This window comes from Nannobrachium achirus, assembly GCF_963921795.1.
Source record: "Nannobrachium achirus genome assembly, chromosome: 12".
In the NCBI taxonomy this organism is placed as follows: Eukaryota; Metazoa; Chordata; class Actinopteri; order Myctophiformes; family Myctophidae; genus Nannobrachium; species Nannobrachium achirus.
Window position 1 is genome coordinate 32,251,431 of NC_137832.1, and position 20,743 is coordinate 32,272,173.

Sequence of the window (20,743 nt, forward strand, 5' to 3'; positions counted from 1 at the left end):
CCAAGGGCAGGAACGTGCAGTTCCCGAGCTTAGTCACAAGAGGGAGCCAAAGCCCACACAAAAGGCTGTGGAGGACAGATTACACAGGCTTATGAATGCTAGAAGATACAAGCTCAGAGTGATGTCTGCTAAGGAGAACGAAATTGGAGAGCTTATGCAAGATGATTGCAATGTGGAGGAAGTTGAAGAAGTACTCTTAATAAACCTAAAACAGACAATTGATGGGTTCATTGAAGCGAATAGAGCTGTGCTACCTTTCATTGATGAAGCTGAACAAAATGCAGACCAAGAGCAATGGTTTGAACCAAAGCTGGTGTATTTCCATGATATTATTGCAAAGACAGAGCAATGGATCGAGGAGGCCAAACAAAGACGCCTTACGACGGCACTGACATGTGACGAAGATGTGACCCCCTTGGACAGTGTCTCTGTGATCTCCAAAACAAGACGTAGAACAGACAACAGATCTGGTACTGGGTCTGTAGGAGGTCATTCCCGTGCTTCTACTGTTACCTCAGCTCGTTTAAAAGAAGAAGCCAACAGAGCAGCATTGGTAGCCAAGGCAGCTGCCATGAAGCAAAAACAAGAGCTGGAATTACAACAAGCTCAGTTGCAAAAGGATATGGAAATTCAGCAAGCACAGATAAAGGCTAAGATGGCACAGTTAGAAATGGAGACTGCTATAGCAGAGTCTAATGCCAAAATCAAGGTTTATTCAGAGTTTGAAGACCCACATCATGACATCATGTCACAGGTGAAGCCTGAAGAGGGTGCTGCTTTCATTCCTAAGCAGACACAAATAAAGCTGGGCTCATCACCACACTTACCTGACGTCAGACGCAGAACGACCGTCTCAGTCCCACAGTCCCACACACCTGGCCTTGCTAGTGTCAGGTCTGTGACTTATCGTGATCGGCCACCTAGGCAAGAAGACACTGTGGGTGGGCCACAACAAGATGATGACATGGGGAACATTTTTAGAGTAATGCAGAGACAGAATGACATTACGGAGATGCTTGCAAGGCAACAACAACTGTCTCATCTTCCTCAAGTAGACGTTCCAGTTTTCCATGGCGACCCACTCCAGTACAGATCCTTTATGCGAGCGTTTGAACACGCCATTGAATCAAAGACCCAAAATGATGCAGACAAGCTCTACTACCTAGAACAGTATACTAGGGGAGAACCGAGAGACCTCATCAGAAGCTGTCAACATATGACACCAGCACGAGGTTTCAGAGAGGCAATGAAGCTACTCACAGAACATTATGGGAACGAGTTAAAAATCGCCACTGCTTATATGGATAAAGCGTTCCAATGGCCTCAGATAAAGTCAGAAGACAACAAGTCACTGAACTCTTTCTCACTGTTTCTTGTGTCATGTCGCAATGCCATGGAGGACATTGACTACATGGACGAGATGGACAACCCTGCCAACATGAGGGTCATCATCTCAAAACTCCCTTACAAGCTCCGTGAAAGGTGGAGAGGGGCTGCTTTCGACCTACAGGAAAGACAGCGGGGACGAGCCAAGTTCCCAGATTTGGTTCGGTTTATTGAAAGACAGGCCAAAGTCAACATGGACCCGCTCTTCGGGAATATAGCAGATGCTGGGCCTACTACAGAAAAAAGAGACAAGAACAAGACAGCAGGGAGAGGTGTTAAGAAAGATGAAAATAAGCGGAGTAGCTTTGCAACTAATGTCGTCTCAAGAGAAGAGCAGGCACAGTCTACCCCTAAGCCAAAACAGGATAATACCCCTTCCAATGTTGCCCTTGTCAAACCTTGCCTGTTCTGTGAAAAGAACCATGCTATGGAAGTCTGTCACTCTATCCGTGACAAACCACACAAGGACAAAGTTGAGTTCTTGAAAAAATCCGGACTCTGTTTTGGCTGTTTAGTCAAAGGTCACCGCAGCAAAGACTGTAAAAAGAAAGCAACTTGCCAAGTGTGCTCGGGGAAACACCCCAGTCTGCTCCACATCTTCAAGCCAGAACCCAGCTCCAGTGAGGGAGCCGACAATGGTGAGACAGAACAACCCGTCCAGAGAGCTGCTGAGCCCGTACACCAAGAAACCAGTGCGTACACAGGGGCCGGTAATGGGGACGGCGTCCTTGCCATTGTGCCTGTCCGTGTCAAATCCAAGAAAGGTCCCAAAACAGTCGAGACTTATGCCTTTATTGACCCGGGCAGCACAGGTACGTTCTGCACCGAAGACTTAGCCAGGCAGCTGAACCTCTCAGGCAGAAAGACAGAGATTCTTCTGCAAACCATGAACCTGAAAGGGAGTATCAACAGCCACGTACTCTCTGATATGGAAGTAAGCGGTCTCGAAGAAAACAACTTCATAGACCTGCCCAAAGTGTTCACACAGAAGGAGATACCAGTGAGCAAACGGAACATTCCTTTGCAGAGGGATGTAGACAAGTGGCCGTATTTGAGAGAGGTGAAACTGCCTTATATTGATGCTGACGTGGGACTCCTGATAGGGACCAACGCCCACAAGGCAATGGAGCCATGGAGAGTAATTAACAGCCAGGGCAGCGGACCCTACGCTGTGAGGACAGCCCTTGGCTGGGTCATAAACGGACCACTCAAAGAACACAAAGATGCCAGTTCAGAAAGTGATGAACAGCAATGGTTCACTGTTAATCGGATCTCTCTTCAGAGCATAGAAGAGTTAACCATCCAACAGTACAACCACGACTTTCCTGAGAGGAACTGTGATGACAAGTTGGAGATGTCCGTGGAGGACCATCAGTTCATGGACAAGGTGACAAACTCTGTATGTCATGTTGATGGGCACTACTATGTCAACCTGCCCGTAAAGAATGAAACACTCGACTTGCCAAACAATCGGAGTGTTGCCCTGCAGCGTGCAGTTAATTTGAAGAGGAAATTCATCAAGAATCCTGAATTCCATAAGGAATACACGGCCTTCATCAACAGCATGATAGACAAAGGTCATGCAGTTCAGGTACGTGATGCAGAACACAGACGGCAAGATGGAAAAACCTGGTATATCCCCCACCATGGGGTATACCACCCCAAGAAGAAGAAGCTGCGTGTCGTCTTCGATTGTGCCGCTTCCTTTCAAGGTACATCTTTGAACGACATACTGCTCCAAGGTCCAGACCTAACAAACTCACTTGTTGGAGTGTTGTTGAGATTTCGCCAGGAACATGTTGCTGTCATGGCTGACATCGAAGCAATGTACTACCAGGTACGGGTACCTGATGAAGATACAGACCTCATGCGCTTCCTGTGGTGGCCTCAAGGATGCCTCACAGAGAACCTTGTGGAGTACAAGATGGTGGTCCATATCTTTGGCGCCAAGTCGTCCCCAAGCTGTGCAACGTTCGCACTGAGAAAGACAGCTGAGGACAACCGAAGCAACTCATCGACTGAAACAGTGGACACTGTTCTCAGAAACTTTTACGTTGACGACTGCTTGAAGTCAGTTCCAAGTGAAGAGGAAGCTGTCGTTCTGGTAAAAGAACTCACTGCACTGTGTGCTACAGGAGGGTTTCATCTAACGAAGTGGGCCAGCAACAGCCGCTTGCTGATGTCGTCAATCCCAGAAGAGGAGAGGGCAAAAGATTTCAAGAACCTGGACTTAAGTCAAGATGCATTGCCTGTGGAGAGAGCCCTAGGTGTGCAATGGTGCACTGAAGATGACTCGTTCAGGTTCACCATCAATACCAAAGACAAGCCAATATCGAGGCGTGGAATCCTCTCTGTCGTAAGTTCGATCTTCGACCCTCTGGGCTTTCTGGCGCCACTGACCCTCACTGCAAAGATGCACCTCCAACAGATGTGCAAAGACAAACTAGGATGGGACGAAAATGTTCCAGAAGCATTGGCTCAGAAATGGCTGAAGTGGCTGAATGACCTTCATCAGTTGTCTGACTTCAGTGTGAGGAGGTCTATCAAGCCTACTAACTTTGGGTCCAACACCACCGCCCAACTTCACCATTTTTCGGATGCAAGTGAACATGGATATGGGACCGTGTCATACTTGCGACTTGATGATGAAGACGGTCAGCCCCACTGCTCTTTCTTGATGGGAAAGTCTAGGGTGGCACCGCTGAAACAGACCACGATGCCACGCATGGAACTGACAGCGGCTGTCGTAGCTGTCAAAGTGGACAAGATGATGAAAAAGGAACTTCAACTTGACTTGCTGGACTCTGTGTTCTGGACCGACAGTACCACGGTGCTAAGGTACCTTGCAAGTGAAACAAGTCGTTTCAAGACCTTTGTCGCTAACAGGGTTGCTGTCATCAGAGAGAACACAAGATCAACGCAGTGGAGGTACGTCAACTCCTCACTGAATCCAGCGGACTGTGCGTCACGTGGACAAACAGCAGAGAACTTCTTGAAGAACCACAGTTGGATCTACGGACCAACTTACTTACTGACACCAGAAGAACAGTGGCCTGAACGGCCTGACCTACAACAGGTCCAACTGGATGACATGGAACTGAGGAAATCGGCCACAGTGAATGTGAACTTAACCCACACTATGGAAAGTCCTGTGAGCCGACTGATTCATCACTATTCCAAGTGGTACCGACTGAAGAAAGCCGTTGCTTGGCTGCTCAAGCTCAAACAGGTTCTTCTGCAGCTCAGTAAAAAACGGCAGGAGCTCAGAAGTACCCTGAGTCAGACGACCACTGACTCAGCAACGCTGAAGGATGCAGTGGAACGGAGCATGACTGACTACAAGAAAACACTGGAAAGAACGTCTCTGACTGTGAAAGACTTAACAGATGCAGAGAGAGAGATTATCCTCTTCAGTCAACGCCAAAGATTTGGCGAAGAACTGTCCGCTCTGCAACAAGGAGCCAGTGTCAAAAGAAGTAGTCCAACCTACAAATTGGATCCTATCCTGCAGGACGGCATGCTCAGAGTCGGAGGCAGGCTCTGCAATTCTTCAATGACGGAAGAGGCCATGCATCCTGTCATCTTGTCTAAAGACATGCACATTGCTGTTTTGATCCTGCAAGACATCCATGAAAGGATTGGGCACTCTGGCCGAAACTACATGCTCTCAGAATTACGACAGAGTTACTGGATTCCCAAAGCAAACTCTGCTATAAGAAGACTCCTCAAGAAGTGTGTTGTCTGTAGCAGACACCATGGAAAGGTTGGAGAACAAAAGATGTCGAACCTACCTCCCGACAGAGTGCTACCTGACCAACCCCCGTTCACAAATGTGGGGGTTGATTACTTTGGCCCTGTTGAGGTAAAAAGAGGTCGCAGCGTTGTGAAAAGGTACGGTGTGCTCTTTACTTGTCTAACTATTAGAGCCGTACATATTGAAGTCGCACACTCCCTGGACACGGACTCGTGCATCAATGCACTGCGCAGGTTTGTGTGTCGAAGAGGACAAGTGAAGATAATTCGGTCGGACAACGGCACGAATCTAGTTGGTGCTGAGCGGGAGCTCCGCGAGTCCATGCAGCAGTGGAACCAATCCAAAATTCAAGACTCGCTCATGCAGAGAGGAATCCAATGGATTTTCAATCCACCCAGCGGCTCTCACCATGGTGGAGTTTGGGAGAGGCAAATCCGCACCGTGAGAAAAGTCCTGCACTCTGTACTGAAGCAGCAGACACTCGACGATGAGAGCCTCCAGACAGTGTTATGTGAAGCTGAAGCCATCATTAACAGCAGGCCCATCACAACATCGTCAGACGACCCCAGTGATCTTGAGCCCCTGACGCCCAATCACTTGTTGTTGATGAAGAAACAGCCGTTGATGCCTGTAGGCCTGTTCCAGACAGCAGATCTGTACGCTCGTCGACGTTGGAGGCAGACTCAGTACATCGCCGATCTGTTCTGGAAGCGGTGGACCAGAGAGTATCTGCCCCTTCTTCAAGAACGCCAAAAATGGTCCCAAGTCAAGCGAAACCTTGCACCTAACGACATTGTACTGATCGTGGACGACTCTGCCCCCCGCAATTCTTGGAGCATGGGCAGGGTTCTAAAGACTATCCCAGACAAGAACGGTCTCGTCCGAAGAGTCTTGATCAAGACAAAGACCAATACCTTGGAGAGGCCAGTTGACAAGCTTTGCCTGCTCTGCGAAGCTGACTCATAAGAAGAGAATGTCAGGACAATGAGAAAAGGACATTGAACTTTATTTGATTGTTGTGTTTAGCTCTTGAAATTTCATTTGTTTTGTAATTGATATGCACCCTGAATAGTCAATTAGGGGCCGGTAATGTAAGAGCTAAATTAGTCACACTGTGTACTGTATATTTTTTGCACCCTAATTTGTCTTTTGTATTTTGAGTTTAATGTGCTTAAACAGTATATTCATGTTTAGACAGTATTGCATGCTATTTGTCTGGTAAAGTGCGCCCCCTCTTGGTGATGCTGATACTGTATATTTGCTATGTTGTATAACAGCGCACTGGTGAATTTAATTAGTTGATGAGAGAGATAAGAAATAGAAGAGACGCTAGTTTGTAGCAGAAGGAACACAAATAGTTTTGACCGTATTCACGGGTGTTTTCGAAGTCAAATAACCTGTTTTGGACAGAAGACTACTCTGTTTTGTACAAGAGGAAGGATTATACGTTTTTTGTTTCGTTTTTGGGTGCTTTTGTACTGCCTGGAATTAACACTAAGTAAAACCATCAAACGCCATCCTTGCCTCATGTGGAGTCCGTGAGTACTGTGGTCCAGTTTCTCTTTTGGATGTACAAATACAGTAAGCCCACCTGTGTTTACGTGTCAGACCATTCCTCCAAGCTAGTGTTTGTGGCAAACGAATTTTTGGAACTTTAAGAAAACTTTGCCACTATAACTAGAAACACTGTATTGTGGTTGTATGCCTCCACAAACCAGTTGTAGTTAATGACGATGAGAGGTCACAGTGAACTTGACCTTTGTCTACCTAATACTAATGACTTTGTCCTTCACAAGAATGGGACAGACATGAGGTCACATGTGACCATAACCTTTGACCTTTGAACACCTAGTTCAAAGGTGTTCAAATCAGTTCATACTTGATTCCAAGTCTTTTGTGCCAAATGCCATGACATTCGCTCAAAGCGTTCCTGAGATATTGTGTTCACAATTTTGGGACAGACAGACAATCGAGATACTGTACATAATGCCATGGCCTAAAAATGCCACACAGACAAATCGATAGGGCTCTCACAATTATTACATAATCGTCTAATCGCAATTATTTGACATAATCGCAAATATTTTGTCATAATCGTCAAAATTGTTCAAAATGTTCGTACATTTACAAACATTTTCAGAAATAGTAGAAATAGCAGATCTACAAGCTCACAACGCGTTGCATCGTGACGCGTTGTGAGCTAGTAGATCGGCTATTTCCGCTATGAATGTTATTTTTTAAGTAGAAAGTTGTCAAATATGTTAGTAATTTCTTTGTATATTTAGGTTATGTGTCATATCCACCATGTGCAACTTCAAAGCCTAAAAGCCGAACAGAAATTATCGACAAAATGACACAACGACAAAAACACAATTAAATCGCTATTATTTGAGAGACAATTAATCGTCATGTAAAATGTCATATCGTGACAGCCCTACAAATCGGGGTGTAATATTCTTTCAAGTAAGAGCAAAATCGCCACCCAGTGAATATGGTCAGCACCGGTAGCTGACTGGACAGTGTGTTGAACCCATATCACAATGTCCCTGTTTGATTCTAGCCGCAGACCTCTGTATTGTATGTCCTTCTGCCCTCAGCTTCCTGTTTGTCTACACTCTCCTATCTAACAAATAGAATTTTTAAAAAAAGATAAGGGAAGGAGCCCGATGCGAGCGAGACTGTTGGCGAGGAGGTAGACTGACTTGAGGCAAGGTAAGCAGAGCCCTCTACAAAGAGCTATCACGCTGTGCTTACCAAAGTCCTGCGCTTCACTCGGTTTCTCTGATGAATTAACTGATCCCTTGTTCAATACAGCAACGCTGCCAGGTGACAACTACAATCCCTGACAGTAAGGAGAATTTTAATGATCTCTGTTTCGCAACTTGATTGGAGAAAACTTTTAAGAGCCCTGAATAATGAGAGATTTTAACTAGCAAAGCATTGGCCAATGCAGCTCAGATGTCCACAGTGCACAAGTGGATAATAAGGAGAAGGTAATTTATAGGGAATAAAATATTCGGATGCAAATTATTATGCTAGATCATCGAAGGCGAATTTTGTTTCTAACTGCTACAGAGGCTGAGTAATACATTTTCCAGAAAAACAGTGGGTAATTTTCAAATCGGACATAGGTCTATAAGGCTTTTTTTCAAATCAGACTTTGGCCTAAATGGGTTTAAGAGTTATACAGCCAGAGCGTAGCTTTGAAAATGACATACAGTAGGATGTGACAGACAGGTAGTGCAGGGGAAAAGTGCTGGCAAAGTTATTTCACATGTGTATCCCATTACAAATTATATTTAATCTGCTCCCCGGGGCTTGCTCACGCAAATTGGCAAGCTGCAGAGAGGTATGGGCATGTACTGTAGAACGAGAGATCTGAGAAAAAAGGTAGAGAGGAAAGAGCTGAGTGAGAGGTCAGGATTCCATGAATATAGACAAATCCACAGAGCGGCAATCATAACTGCGGTGTCACTGGCACCGACACCGCAACGACACGGCAGCACTCTGTGGATTCGTCTATAGAAAGGGTGGTGGTGCAGGGCTAAAGTTCCTGGAGGCTGTGGGTTTGAATAGGCTACTGGTAGTAGCCTAGCACAGCTAAACAATCCACCCATGTTAAAACAAGGTGGGGATGCAGCTAGGGTGGGGCAGTTAGTTAGCTGCATTAGTATATAGTCTGGCCAAGCCAGGCTAGTGTGGTACTGGCTTGACCACACCAACACAATGGAAAAGAAGCAGCCTTGACGTCACACAACGTGATCGTTTGCGCTCTCCCTCGCACCACCTGTTGGTGGTTAGCATTGACAAGGGGATAACAAGACACAGGGAGATGGGAATTGGCATAACGACTAAATTGGGAGAAATCTTTAAATATAATTATCAATAAAAGAAAGTGAATCAAAGGGAAGTTGAGATGAAGCAATGCAACAGAATCTGGGTAGAAAGTTCAGCAGTTTTAGTACCTGGGGGACTGAATGTTTTTGTGAAAACCACAATGTGGGCACAACAGGGCAAAGGGAGAACAAAAAAGCTCTAAAATGACAGTTTTGGTGGAAGAGTCTATGGGGACAGAGAGTTGACATGAAACCCTGGGCTCAAACCATTAAGTGGAAGCGACTTGTGAAAAAACACATCGGATTCCGCTCAACAGCTTTGACACATCGGGGGAGAATCTGTTCCCTTCTGCAGGCACTGACCCAGGAACAGCTCGATACAACCCTCCAGCATCACACACCTCCAGCACCACAGGGGAGGAGAGTACAACAGCTCAAACAGTTTTTCAACTGTGATTTGGCCCTTCTTTTCTGTTAGCTGACATAACTTCAAGTTTTGTCAAAGTTACGTTCAGTTCTGAGGGTATTTTGGTCACTGTCAAATCATTAGTCAGTACATTGGTAATATCATCCATGCATTCTCGGAATCCACATAGAAAAGACTACCAAAATAAAAATGTCAGGGTAAGCATCTGTTAACCACTTTCAACTTAGTGTCCTTATTTTGGGCATGATATTTTAAGGGAGCTTGGTAGATCTGCTATTTTTGAAATTATTAAAGTATAAAATAGTGGTAAAAGTTGTGAAATGCAGCACTTTATATTCTAATTTAATTGTGACTGAAATGTAAATTAATATTAATGTTAAACAAGTATGGATCTATAAATCCATAATTAAAATAAGACAAAGAGACCAAAGGACGTATATCTTAGATTGCTGTATTTGAGAGGAGTCAGACAGAGGAGACAAACAGTGAGCGTACCATAGCGGCAGCTTGATAATTCTCTCTCTCTCCTCCAAGATGGAAGAGAACATGTATATAAAGAGTACAGTTTATGACAGTAAGAATCGTGGGACTCATTCATTTGTTCCCAGATCATAACAAGGAAGTAACAGGAAGAAAGTGACACGTAGTGTTGGTAATTTTCCACCACTAGTGACATACAGTATATCATGATTTCGTAGTCAGGGCAACCAAAGTTACTATGACCTGCAATCTTTTAGCCTGAGCTTAAAGTATCCGACCAAAATGTGGTCTCTTATACTGTAAGTTCAGTTCATAATATATATTATATGGTCATATGAGCCTCATACACAAATCATGAATTATGTATCATAATTCTTATCTTATCAGTGACTAAACTAAGTTTCTCCTGTACACTGAAGTATGCAAGAACATATATATATTTTTGGTCTTTATTTCATGGCAACAAGTTCTCTTTGCTGGGCTTCCTGTGTGCAAGGGGAAGGTGGTGTTGAAATGGCTGACAGGTGGACATAGGAAAGAGCAATGGTTACGGGTCATTGCCTTGAGGTTGAGGTTGTTGAGCTTTCCCCCTGTGTGTCTCTCCCTCTATGCTTCTCTCTCTGTCCATCACCTCCTCTGACTCTCTCTGTTTCTATCTCTGCAGCTCACGCTGACGTCAGGGGCGTCAATTGGGTATGGCAGGGGTATGCCGCTGCCATACCTTGGGTCCAGGGGGGAAAATAAAAGTTACTTTTAAATATAAATCCATGAATGTCTCTTTGTCTATCTGTTCTGGTTATTATGTTGTTAAATTACAGTAACATAACTACAAATGCAAAATTTAACAAAATGGTCACTTTAACAAGGTATTATAATTATATTCTCCACACTTGTATTCTCCCCATCTTGACAAGATGGTATATTCCCAGGTTCCGCAGGTCAGCTGCACAGGTGCAATTCATTATTGTTAATTATGGCACGTTTACTAACATGCCAAGTTTAGCTGCACTTGAACAACCATTCCAGGCTGCCATATCCAGCCCAAGAAACCGTAGAAACGGGGGGGGAAATAGAATGTACTTCTTGAAATAAATGTATCATGCCTGTTGCTAAGGTATGGCAACATGACTGGTGTCTTGCATGCGCACAAAGCTAGCTTTTTCTGAACTGACGCCACTGGCTGACGTACACTAGCGTATTGCTGAACTCTCCAACTTATCAAGTGCTTTAAAACCATGAATATGTAGAGGGAGAGAGAGAGAGCTATAGTGAAAGACAGACGAACAGGGAGAATGAAGATGGAGATGAAAAAAGGGATGGAGAGATTGTGCATGAGCGGAGGTGATTAATATGGAATTCAGCGAATACAAGCGCATGGATCAAGATGGCAAACCGAGATAACCATGGACGTTAAGAAAACATTAAGGATGGACAGCCAAAGAGCACTTTGCAAGTGTTAGAACACTTTGGTCTAATGCACTTGGTACCAGAGAATGGGAGTGAGAGAAAGAGAGAAAGAGAGAGAGGCTAATAGGGTCCCTAGTTTGCATACATTATATCATCATAAACACTCTCCTTTTTTATTGTGGAATCATTCATGTGCTTATGCAACCTTTTAATAGAAATTCACACTCCAGAATTGTTACGAATGGCTACAGACAGGGTTGTTTAATATTGTACACAATGCGATGTGATGCCACGGTTTGTATGCTTTCAAACCGTTTAACAACATAGTCCAGTGAAAAAAAACGATTTCCCCCCTCATTAGACCTACATCCCTCAGTGATATTCCCCAGGCAGATTGTAAATGTCCTCCTTCAGCTCTTAAATATTAAACAGTGGATGCAAGACATTGTTAGGGATGTGATTATTGTTTTGGATCTGTAGACCAGGGGTCTTTTTTCAGTCCCAGGACCCCTTAGCTGAGAGAGAGAGAGAGAGAGAGAGAGAGAGAGAGAGAGAGAGAGAGAGAGAGAGAGAGAGAGAGAGAGAGAGAGAGATGAAGCAGGGACAGCCACAATATGCTGTATGAAATAGTTTTGCAGATGCAACTTTTACATAGATTTCATAGATAGTTTCATAGACTTGTTTGACAGCATTATCATGTTGTATTCATTCTTTTTAAAAACAGTTGAAAAACATTGCTAAATTAACAGATCTACAGCACAAGCTCACATAATAGCCAATTATTTTGCTTTTGTACAACACAGCATAAAATAGGGACAAAAAATAGGGAAAAGGATTACAGATTAAATAAGGAAATCAAGGTCTCAGCCCGAAAGTGACAATATGCACATGACATAATAAATGGTACATAACTTAATGTTGTAGCACTTGTATTTTTGCATTTCTGTATGCATTACCTGGCAGGGGTTGACACTAAGGTCTCAGAGGCACTTGCCCATCGGGCAAATACAGGTCATGTTCTACTTGCCCGAAGGTAATGCCCACCTGCCCGAAAAGTAAATCGTCCTTTATAAAATGATAGGTAGGATTTTAATTACCGCTCAATTTAACATGTATTTCTTTACTTTCTGGGGCTGTGCGATAAAATGTCATACCTCAATACCTCCAAATGTGTGTGTGTGTGTGTGTGTGTGTGTGTGTGTGTGTGTGTGTGTGTGTGTGTGTGTGTGTGTGTGTGTGTGTGTGTGTGTGTGTGTGTGTGTGTGTGTGTGCGTGCGTGCGTGCGTGCGTGCGTGCGTGCGTGCGTGCGTGCGTGCGTGCGTGTGTGTGTGTGTGTGCGTGCGTGTGTGCGTGCGTGCATGTGCGTGTGTGTGTGTGTTTTGTCACAGTTGATTTGACGGGTAGGGGTGTTGATGACACTTCCAAGTTATCAAAGCGTGAGGAGGTTTCCAGCTAATTGGGGTCATACTAATCCTTTGTAATTAACTCACCAACTCTCCAGTATTATTTAAACTGCCCAGTGTTCGCCCATTCAGCTGTGAAGTTGGAAGCAACGTTGTTTTTGAAATGATCACGGTATTGGCTGACTGTAGAATATAACCTACCAGCCGTTTCATTTGTTTCAGTCCGTTCTATTTTGTATAATTATTCAAATTCTGTTTGTTTTTGAGTGTCTGTTAGCAGGATAAACTTTTAGACACCTTTTTCCCTATACCAAGCTCACAGTGAGCTACCATTTTCATTGAATGTCTGCCTATTAGGACATGCCTAGAATAGGGACGCTAAAACCATCATGGAGATATAATCTGTGTCACAAGTGGTCATCTTTGACGATCTCTTCACGTTGGTCACGATATCCTTTCAAAACGTTGCATTTATTTCCTTCAAATATTTTTGCAGGTGGCAATGTGTGACCCCAGTGTCACCTTTCCTTGAAATTTTAGAACTGTTTAATTAATACCAACAATATTCTAATATGCCCCTGGTACCCTTTCCTTCCAAAACTCTGTTTGACATAAGTATGTGAGGAGTGCTTAATTGCAGTGATGAATTTGACAGATAAGCAGAGCAAACACCATCATGAACAGCATGTTCTTTTCCCTAATGTTCCCCAAAGAGCTACAGAAGCATCTAAATACATAAACCACTGCCAGGTCACACCGAAGGAGCCTACAGCCATCTGTCAATGAAGACGGATCGCCACTACATTCAGCAAAGTAGCAATGGATCCTGGGTGAATATTTAATAAGCTAATGTTCCCAAGCGTTATACAATTTCCGCAGAATTGTGGCAACCTATGCATAAAGAATATATCTATATATTTTTTACACTTCTTCAGGATTTGGCCCGCTATTACATAATTGTAAATGCAGGACAGTCATATATCCAGACTGACTTCATCACCTACATCACATTGCATGAGGCAACTCATCACAGCAAGAATGTTTTTCACAGACGGTGGAGTGGTAAGTCACATATCCTCACAAACACTTCCTGTCTGCTCCCTAAAGACTAGATAAGCATCAGCTTCTCTTTGAGTGCAGTACATAACCTTCTGTTAGGGTCACAGATGTTTTGGAGATCAACTAAAGCGTATCTGAAGTTTCTTAAATGTAAGAATAATGAATACTAGTAAGACGCCTCAGGGCGACAAGCGACCTCGCCCTAAAGGGCATACTAAACTGCAACCTTTGGTCGCAATAAACATCGTTGTTAAGATTATATCTCTGTTGTAACAATGCAATAATAGTGATAAAATATTGACAGCGTGAAGTCACTAGCTAGAGCTATTAATAGCCATAGTTTCTTTGAGAACGTACTACGCACTAATGTGCCAACCGTTCTTTTCCTGCTTTGATTGATCCTAAGTGGTGTTTTCTCGTTATAATGCCAGCATGTCAGTCACCATGTCCTCAAATAGTTCCGGAAATAATGCTGCAATGACAGTAGTATTCAGTAGATTCCACATAATGTCATTCATTAATTAGTCATGCAAAAAAATAAAAGGGAAAAAATGAATGAAAACTGCTAATCAAGTATTTATGGACAAGGAATTAAAAGCACTCCATGCAAAGGCCGGACCATTGAACCTTTTTTTTTCAGCCTTGGGCCCAAATGAGAAATTAATTTTCTCAATCACTCTGACACTGCTACTGCTATAAACTGCTATACTCCTGATGATCGGCAGGCCCGAAACCCATTTTAGGTCCTCAATCACTTTTAGAAATGGCTAATGTGCAACAAGGTCAAGTATAAAAGTGTCTCTTTGATTAAATTTGGCAATATAAAGCTTCCGAGTAGCTTGGGTGTCCAGACATGGTCTCATTATGGTTTTGTCAAATAAAATTGATCGGTACCCTACTGTCTAACTGATTCTACATTGTAATGCCTTCATCACTGCCTTACCTACAACTGCATGTCTGAAAAGACACAACCATACGCACACACACGTGCAGTGCGCAGTGCGCAGTGCACATGCACACACAAGCACACACATACACACAGGTGGAGTTAGAAGGACAAAGAGAGAGTGAGAAAAGCACTCACAAATAGAAGGCGTGAGAACAGATGGCAATTATGAAAGAAAGAAGATAATAAAATAAATATAATGAGGATCAAATTCATGTTGACGACGGTGGTACTATCTTCATTGCCAAAAACAGACACATACCGGTACTGTAACGAGAAACTGCAAAACACAAGGTTTTTGGGTGTGTGGTTCTCCAAGTCTTTGAAGAGATAATGAAGAGAGAGAGACAGACAGACAGAGAGTGAGGGGGGTACCTTCATCATTATCTCCTACCCACACACTTGTGAGTCAAGGGCCCCCTCCAGCATTCAACGCGCCACAAAGGGAAACATAGACTCCTCATTTCAAACGACTCAAACCTCAAAACGACGGAAATACGAAACGCCCTATCATTACATCTTACACACTTCCTGTCCTCTCCACAGCGAGAGAAGAAAAGCATATAGGTTTGCTGGTTATTTGAAAAACAAGCGAGTAAAGAAAATAAAAACAGTTCTGTGCAATGAAAAGCTTCTCTCTTTGAAATTAGTTCCGCTGTACAGCCCGGGCCAGTGGACGATATGCAAGACCCTGCTGTCTCCAGTCTCTTTCAGGGCTGAAATAGCAAAGGACACCCCCTGCTTCTGCTTTGTGAGAGAGCCAAGGTAAATGTCTGCAGCCAATGTTGTTTTATCTTTAAGTTTAAGAGTGTGTCTAAGAGAAAGATAAACAGAGGGCGAGAGAGAGGGGGAGAGAGAGAGAGAGAGAGAGAGAGAGAGAAAGAGAAAGAGAGAGATTAGAGTATCTCAGTCTAGACAAATCCAGTGAGTGGAATGGAATGTAACTGAGATGAATGAAGAGAGAGAGAGAGAGAGAGAGAGAGAGAGAGAGAGAGAGAGAGAGTGTCAGCATGATGGGGAAACCACACATTTGAGTTGCACAGTTGGCTACATTTGGGACAGGCTCTGACTAATGCCTGGAGTCATTGTTAAACACATTAACACCTGAGGAACAGCTTGCTTCCCGTGGGTCTAAAACTCATGGTGAAAGATCAATGGGCGTGTTTAGTTGGGTGTTAATATTTGCGTGTGTGTGTGCGTGTGTGTGTGTATTCAAAGCATTTTTATACAGATGACATGAATGTGCATTATATTCACCCATTCACACACACATTGACAGACATGCAAGGAGTAGTTAGGGGTTACAGTACGTGTTTATGCTCAAGGAAACTTCAACAGCCAGGGGGAGCTGGGGATCGAACCAGGAACCTTCCGTTTCCCAAGTGGCCACTCTAGCTCCTGAGCTACTACTGCCCTTGTGTGTGTGTGTGTGCGTGCGTGCGTGCGTGCGTGCGTGTGGATGCGTGCATGTGTGTGTATATTAGGAATAGGGAGAGGGGTAGAGAGAGAGGTGTCTGCGGGTTTGCAAGGAAGAATGTGACTATAGCTGTGTGTATGTAAACAGCCCATTAGATACTAATCCTAATCCTTCCAGCTATCAACAGCAGCTAGCCGCATTACATTCACAATCCAAATGAATGAAAATAAACATGGCCTACAGCACACCATGCTCCCCTGTTCTTAATGCACCGTTTCATCGCTGTCGGGCAGAAACCTTGTATCTCCATATTTCAACCATATAGTGATGTTTTTGACAGCACATTTTGATTTAGTTTTAGTCATAGTCTTTTGAATACAATTTCATTTAGTTTTAGTCATAATTAGTCACCTGAAACGTTTTAGTTTTAGTCTAGTTTTAGTTGACTGAATATCATGAGATTTTAGGCGACTAAATCTACAGTTGAGTTTGTCAACTAAAGTGTATTTTGGCAGGCCTTGATGCCATCGTAATGACATATTTTTCATTTGGTTGCGTGCTGAAAATAGAAGATCTACTAGCTCACAACGCGGCATCGCGCTGCGACGCAAGTAGATCTGCTATTTTCAGCACGCAACAGTGGAGAGCAACCTAACATAAAATGACTCTCTTCTCTACTAGTGTTAGGGTTAGGGTTAGGGTTAGGGTTTTTATTTTGTTGACGAAATTGTCAATAAATTTAGTCTTAGTTTTAGTCATCACAGCTTAGTTTTTATTTAGTTTTCGTCAGTGAAAAAACATTGTCGACAAACATTTTTCGTCATAGTTTTAGTCGACGAAATCAACACTGCCATAGGCCTACTGTATATAGATTTTTTTCTTTGGTAAATGACTTCCCTACCTCGGCATTGCAGGGTGTCACACAAAGGTATAGAGAAAATGCCATTTACAAGCTCACAACACATTGCCATGCGCCACATTGAGAGCTTGTAGATATTTCCGCTAATTTAAATAAATAAATAAAATTATCCGTTTTGGACATACAAGGTTTGCGTCCGACAGCCACAATTTGTAAATGACTCTGCGGTGACAGACCCTCGCCACGGCATTTTAATAATCTCACCACCATCCTAATAATTCACCTAGAGGCGGTAGAGAGGAATGAAAAGAGATTGCTGGGTAATCTGTGGATTACGGTGATGATTTCTGACAAAGGCTGGGGATCAAGTTAAAATGTTATAGGAGATGAGCCATAGGAGCTTACTATATGAGCTCAGGAAGGATTAAGGTGAGGCTCTGTTGGAGAGGATGCATTACATCAATTGTTTTTATTTATTTATTTCTTATTTTCCTTTTCTCATTGTCCACAGACACAGCATTGGACAAAGCCCTCACCCCCAGTATTGATACACCTGGTCAAATATTTCTCAACCTCATGCCGTTGAAAATACTTGAAGCAAAGTAAAGTACAAACTACAAAGTATATTCTTTTTAATATCAATACATTCCTGTATTAACACCCAAGGGGCAAAACTCGTTCAGTAACGAGATAAGGCCACTGGAGGTCGCTGTGCCAAAAGGAGTTGTCTCGTTCAGGAACGAGACAAAGGGTTAACTGTGCAGCGTGCTGCTGCGCGCATGTTGTGTTGTCTGTGAAAGACCCTGGTCCATACATCATACCCAACATATTCTCACCTCTAAAGCGTCATACGTCCGACGCGTTGTGAAGTACTGTACTGCGTCGGACGATAGACGCTTTGGGATTGCCTACTGTGTCAAGGGTTGGACGCATTGGGTGGTCAAAGAAGAAAGAAAAAAAAAGTAGTTCCCGAAGCGAGATTCGATACCGCTATGAAGGGCTTACCGGTTTACCAGCCACCCGACGCTACCGCTCACGCCACTATAAACGACAGAGCCACGCCGTCTCAGACGGCCATGAACGGCGAGAGACGCGGCCGAGGGAGCGGCAGCGACCGAGTCGCCGCTGCGAACGATGTGAACGGCACATGAGCCGACTCAGCGGCGTTACCGAATTATGTGCCGTTATGGACAGAATAGTAAATTTTGACCAGGGGACTGCTTCCGCGTGCGAATACGGCTCAAAGAAGGGACTACGTTATCATCCACGTTGTCAAAGATAAAAGCACAAAAAAAAAGGAATTTCCCAGTAGTCTCGTTAGCTCAGTCAGTAGAGCATGATGACAGCTAAACCAGAGACCCGGGTTCGATTCCCCTTGGCGGAAAATATTCCAGTAAACACATGTCGGCGCATGCGTACTAAGACTCTCCGTTCTCGTCCTAAAACTCTCCGTTCTCGTCAGACCGTAGACTCAGTAGACATTCCAAAGCGTCGCACGGGTGAAGCAGAAAGCGAGTTGGGAAGGCGTCGGGAGGGTGACACAAAGGGGGTGAGAATGGGCTGTCATACCGTGGCTCGCAGAGAAGCAAAACGGATGGTCTAGGCTGCATTGACTTCCATTCTAGGCTGAAACATAAAAACAGCTTTATCTATGAATAAGGTGCAAAGCACGCCAGGGAAGCAGAGATCAGCCTGTTTTCACGGCGACACTTTACCACGATGGTCGGCCCCGGTTTGGATTTTAGTTTCACGAGCGTTTGTAAACAAATGGATTATCCTCCTCAATCGTCAGTGGACACTCACGTGCACACTAACGAAGCTTCCGAGGCTCTTCAAAATTAAAGCGTAAGTGAACGACGGCAGCAGCAACAGCTAGAAATGTTAGAAACATTGGCTTCCCATGTGTTAAAATGTTTATTTTTTCCATCAAATTCTCTAAAGATTTTCCAGAATTTTCAACAATTAATAATAGTGAAAATAGTAAAATTACAAGCTCAAAAGGCATCGTTGTAGTATCCAAAAATACAAACACTCAAGTACTGTACAGATACAAAATGTTTGTTAAGTACAGTACTCAAATAAATGTACTTAGTTAGTGTCCACCACTGCCGCATAGACACGCAGCACACACACACACATGCACGCACAAACAAACATGCCCAAAATAAGGGCGCCAGGTTGAGCGTGGTTAAGCCTGTCTGTGGGTTTTAAAAATATTTAACCAATGAAAAGTATTAACAAGAGCTTGTGACATGGGACCCATTGGAACTGAGGGAGGACTGTGGGAGAATTACATTATATTATCATCATGTTCAGCTTTGCCTTGCTATGTTCGGACATTCTGCACAAACAGACAGGATTCTTGTGGTGGTAGTTGGAGACAGATATTTACTGAGGTGGTACTTGTGCTTTGCTTTGCTTTTAAATGGGGTCCCATTTGCAATATCCTCATGGCCCAACAGGTTGAGAATCTCTGCTCTAGGTAGTCATTTCACGGCATATGTTGTTATTGCTGTGCTGTTATTAATAGGGCATGCCTCCTGGCGGAGATTTGCTCTCTACTGAGCACACCTTACTAGTTTGTTGTAGAGTGCAGTGGATGCTTTGATCCTGCCTCCGCCTCTACCCTCCAGCAAGACGGTGCTGGTGAACTTCATCATGTGACCCATCATCAACGACGGAGATTGCACAGCACAAAAATGGAGGCGCATGCCTGCCTACGGCTGTGCATTTGCATGTGAGCCATCTTTTGTACCTTTGGTGTGTGTCCACGTGCGTTTGTGTCCACCGGACAATGACACAGGGGGACACGGAAGCGGCTAACAGTGGCAAGGCCACAGTGCTCATACATGTATAATGCATTTTCAGTGTGTGTGTGTGTGTGTGTGTGTGTGTGTGTGTGTGTGTGTGTGTGTGTGTGTGTGTGTGTGTGTGTGTGTGTGTGTGTGTGTGTGTGTGTGTGCGTGCGTGCGTGCGTGCGTGCGTGCGTGCGTGCGCGTGCGTGCGTGCATGTGCACAGTAGCTCTTTGTGGACACAAAAGACCCCTGATGGCCTCTGACAGAAAAGTCTACTATGATCTACATCAGAGAGTCATTCATATGCACAGACACACAGGACTGTAGGGAGAGACAGGCCGTGCACACACGCACGCACGCACGCACGCACGCACGCACGCACGCACGCACGCACGCACGCACGCACGCACGCACACACACACACACGTTTAGAGCAATATTTTATTGGTTTGCACACATAGTTAGTCAAAGAAAATGACAAATTACATCTATTGCTAGGGAGGCTAGTGTGTGTGTGTGTGTGTGTGTGTGTGTGTGTGTGTGTGTGTGTGTGTGTGTTTGTGTGTGAGGAGGGAGGCATGGAAGGCTTGTCACCACACACTGATGTGTTTATTTCGCTGCAGCTGGGGCCATCACTCACACACAGATAGATGCAGACAGACAGACAGACACAGGCATGCAGACAAACACATGCGGTCGCGCGCACGCATGCAAACACACCCACACACACACACACACACACACACACGTCCATAGAAAAGCCCACCTGCTAGGTGAAGTCTATTGACTTTTCCTGGCCTTTAGGTCATCCCTGCTCTTTCAGTTTAGAAAGAAAATCAGTCTTGTTGTCAGACGAGTGCTCTCCTGCTCCTCTGGCTCGGTGTCCTAATTAACCTCGCTACATTCAGGGGCAGAAATGGGAGTGGGTTGTCGCACAGATCACAGAGTCGCCGAGGCCAGTCAGATAGTTTTC

The 20,743-nt window shown here is 44.2% G+C and overlaps 1 protein-coding gene across 1 annotated transcript in view; it reads right to left on the reverse strand.

Moving 5' to 3' along the window:
* Positions 1-20,743, reverse strand: part of LOC308295526 (netrin receptor UNC5C-like) — a gene marked incomplete at its 5' end in the record, with an annotated part of 164,968 nt that overhangs the window by 91,560 nt on the left and 52,665 nt on the right. The window lies entirely within an intron of this gene.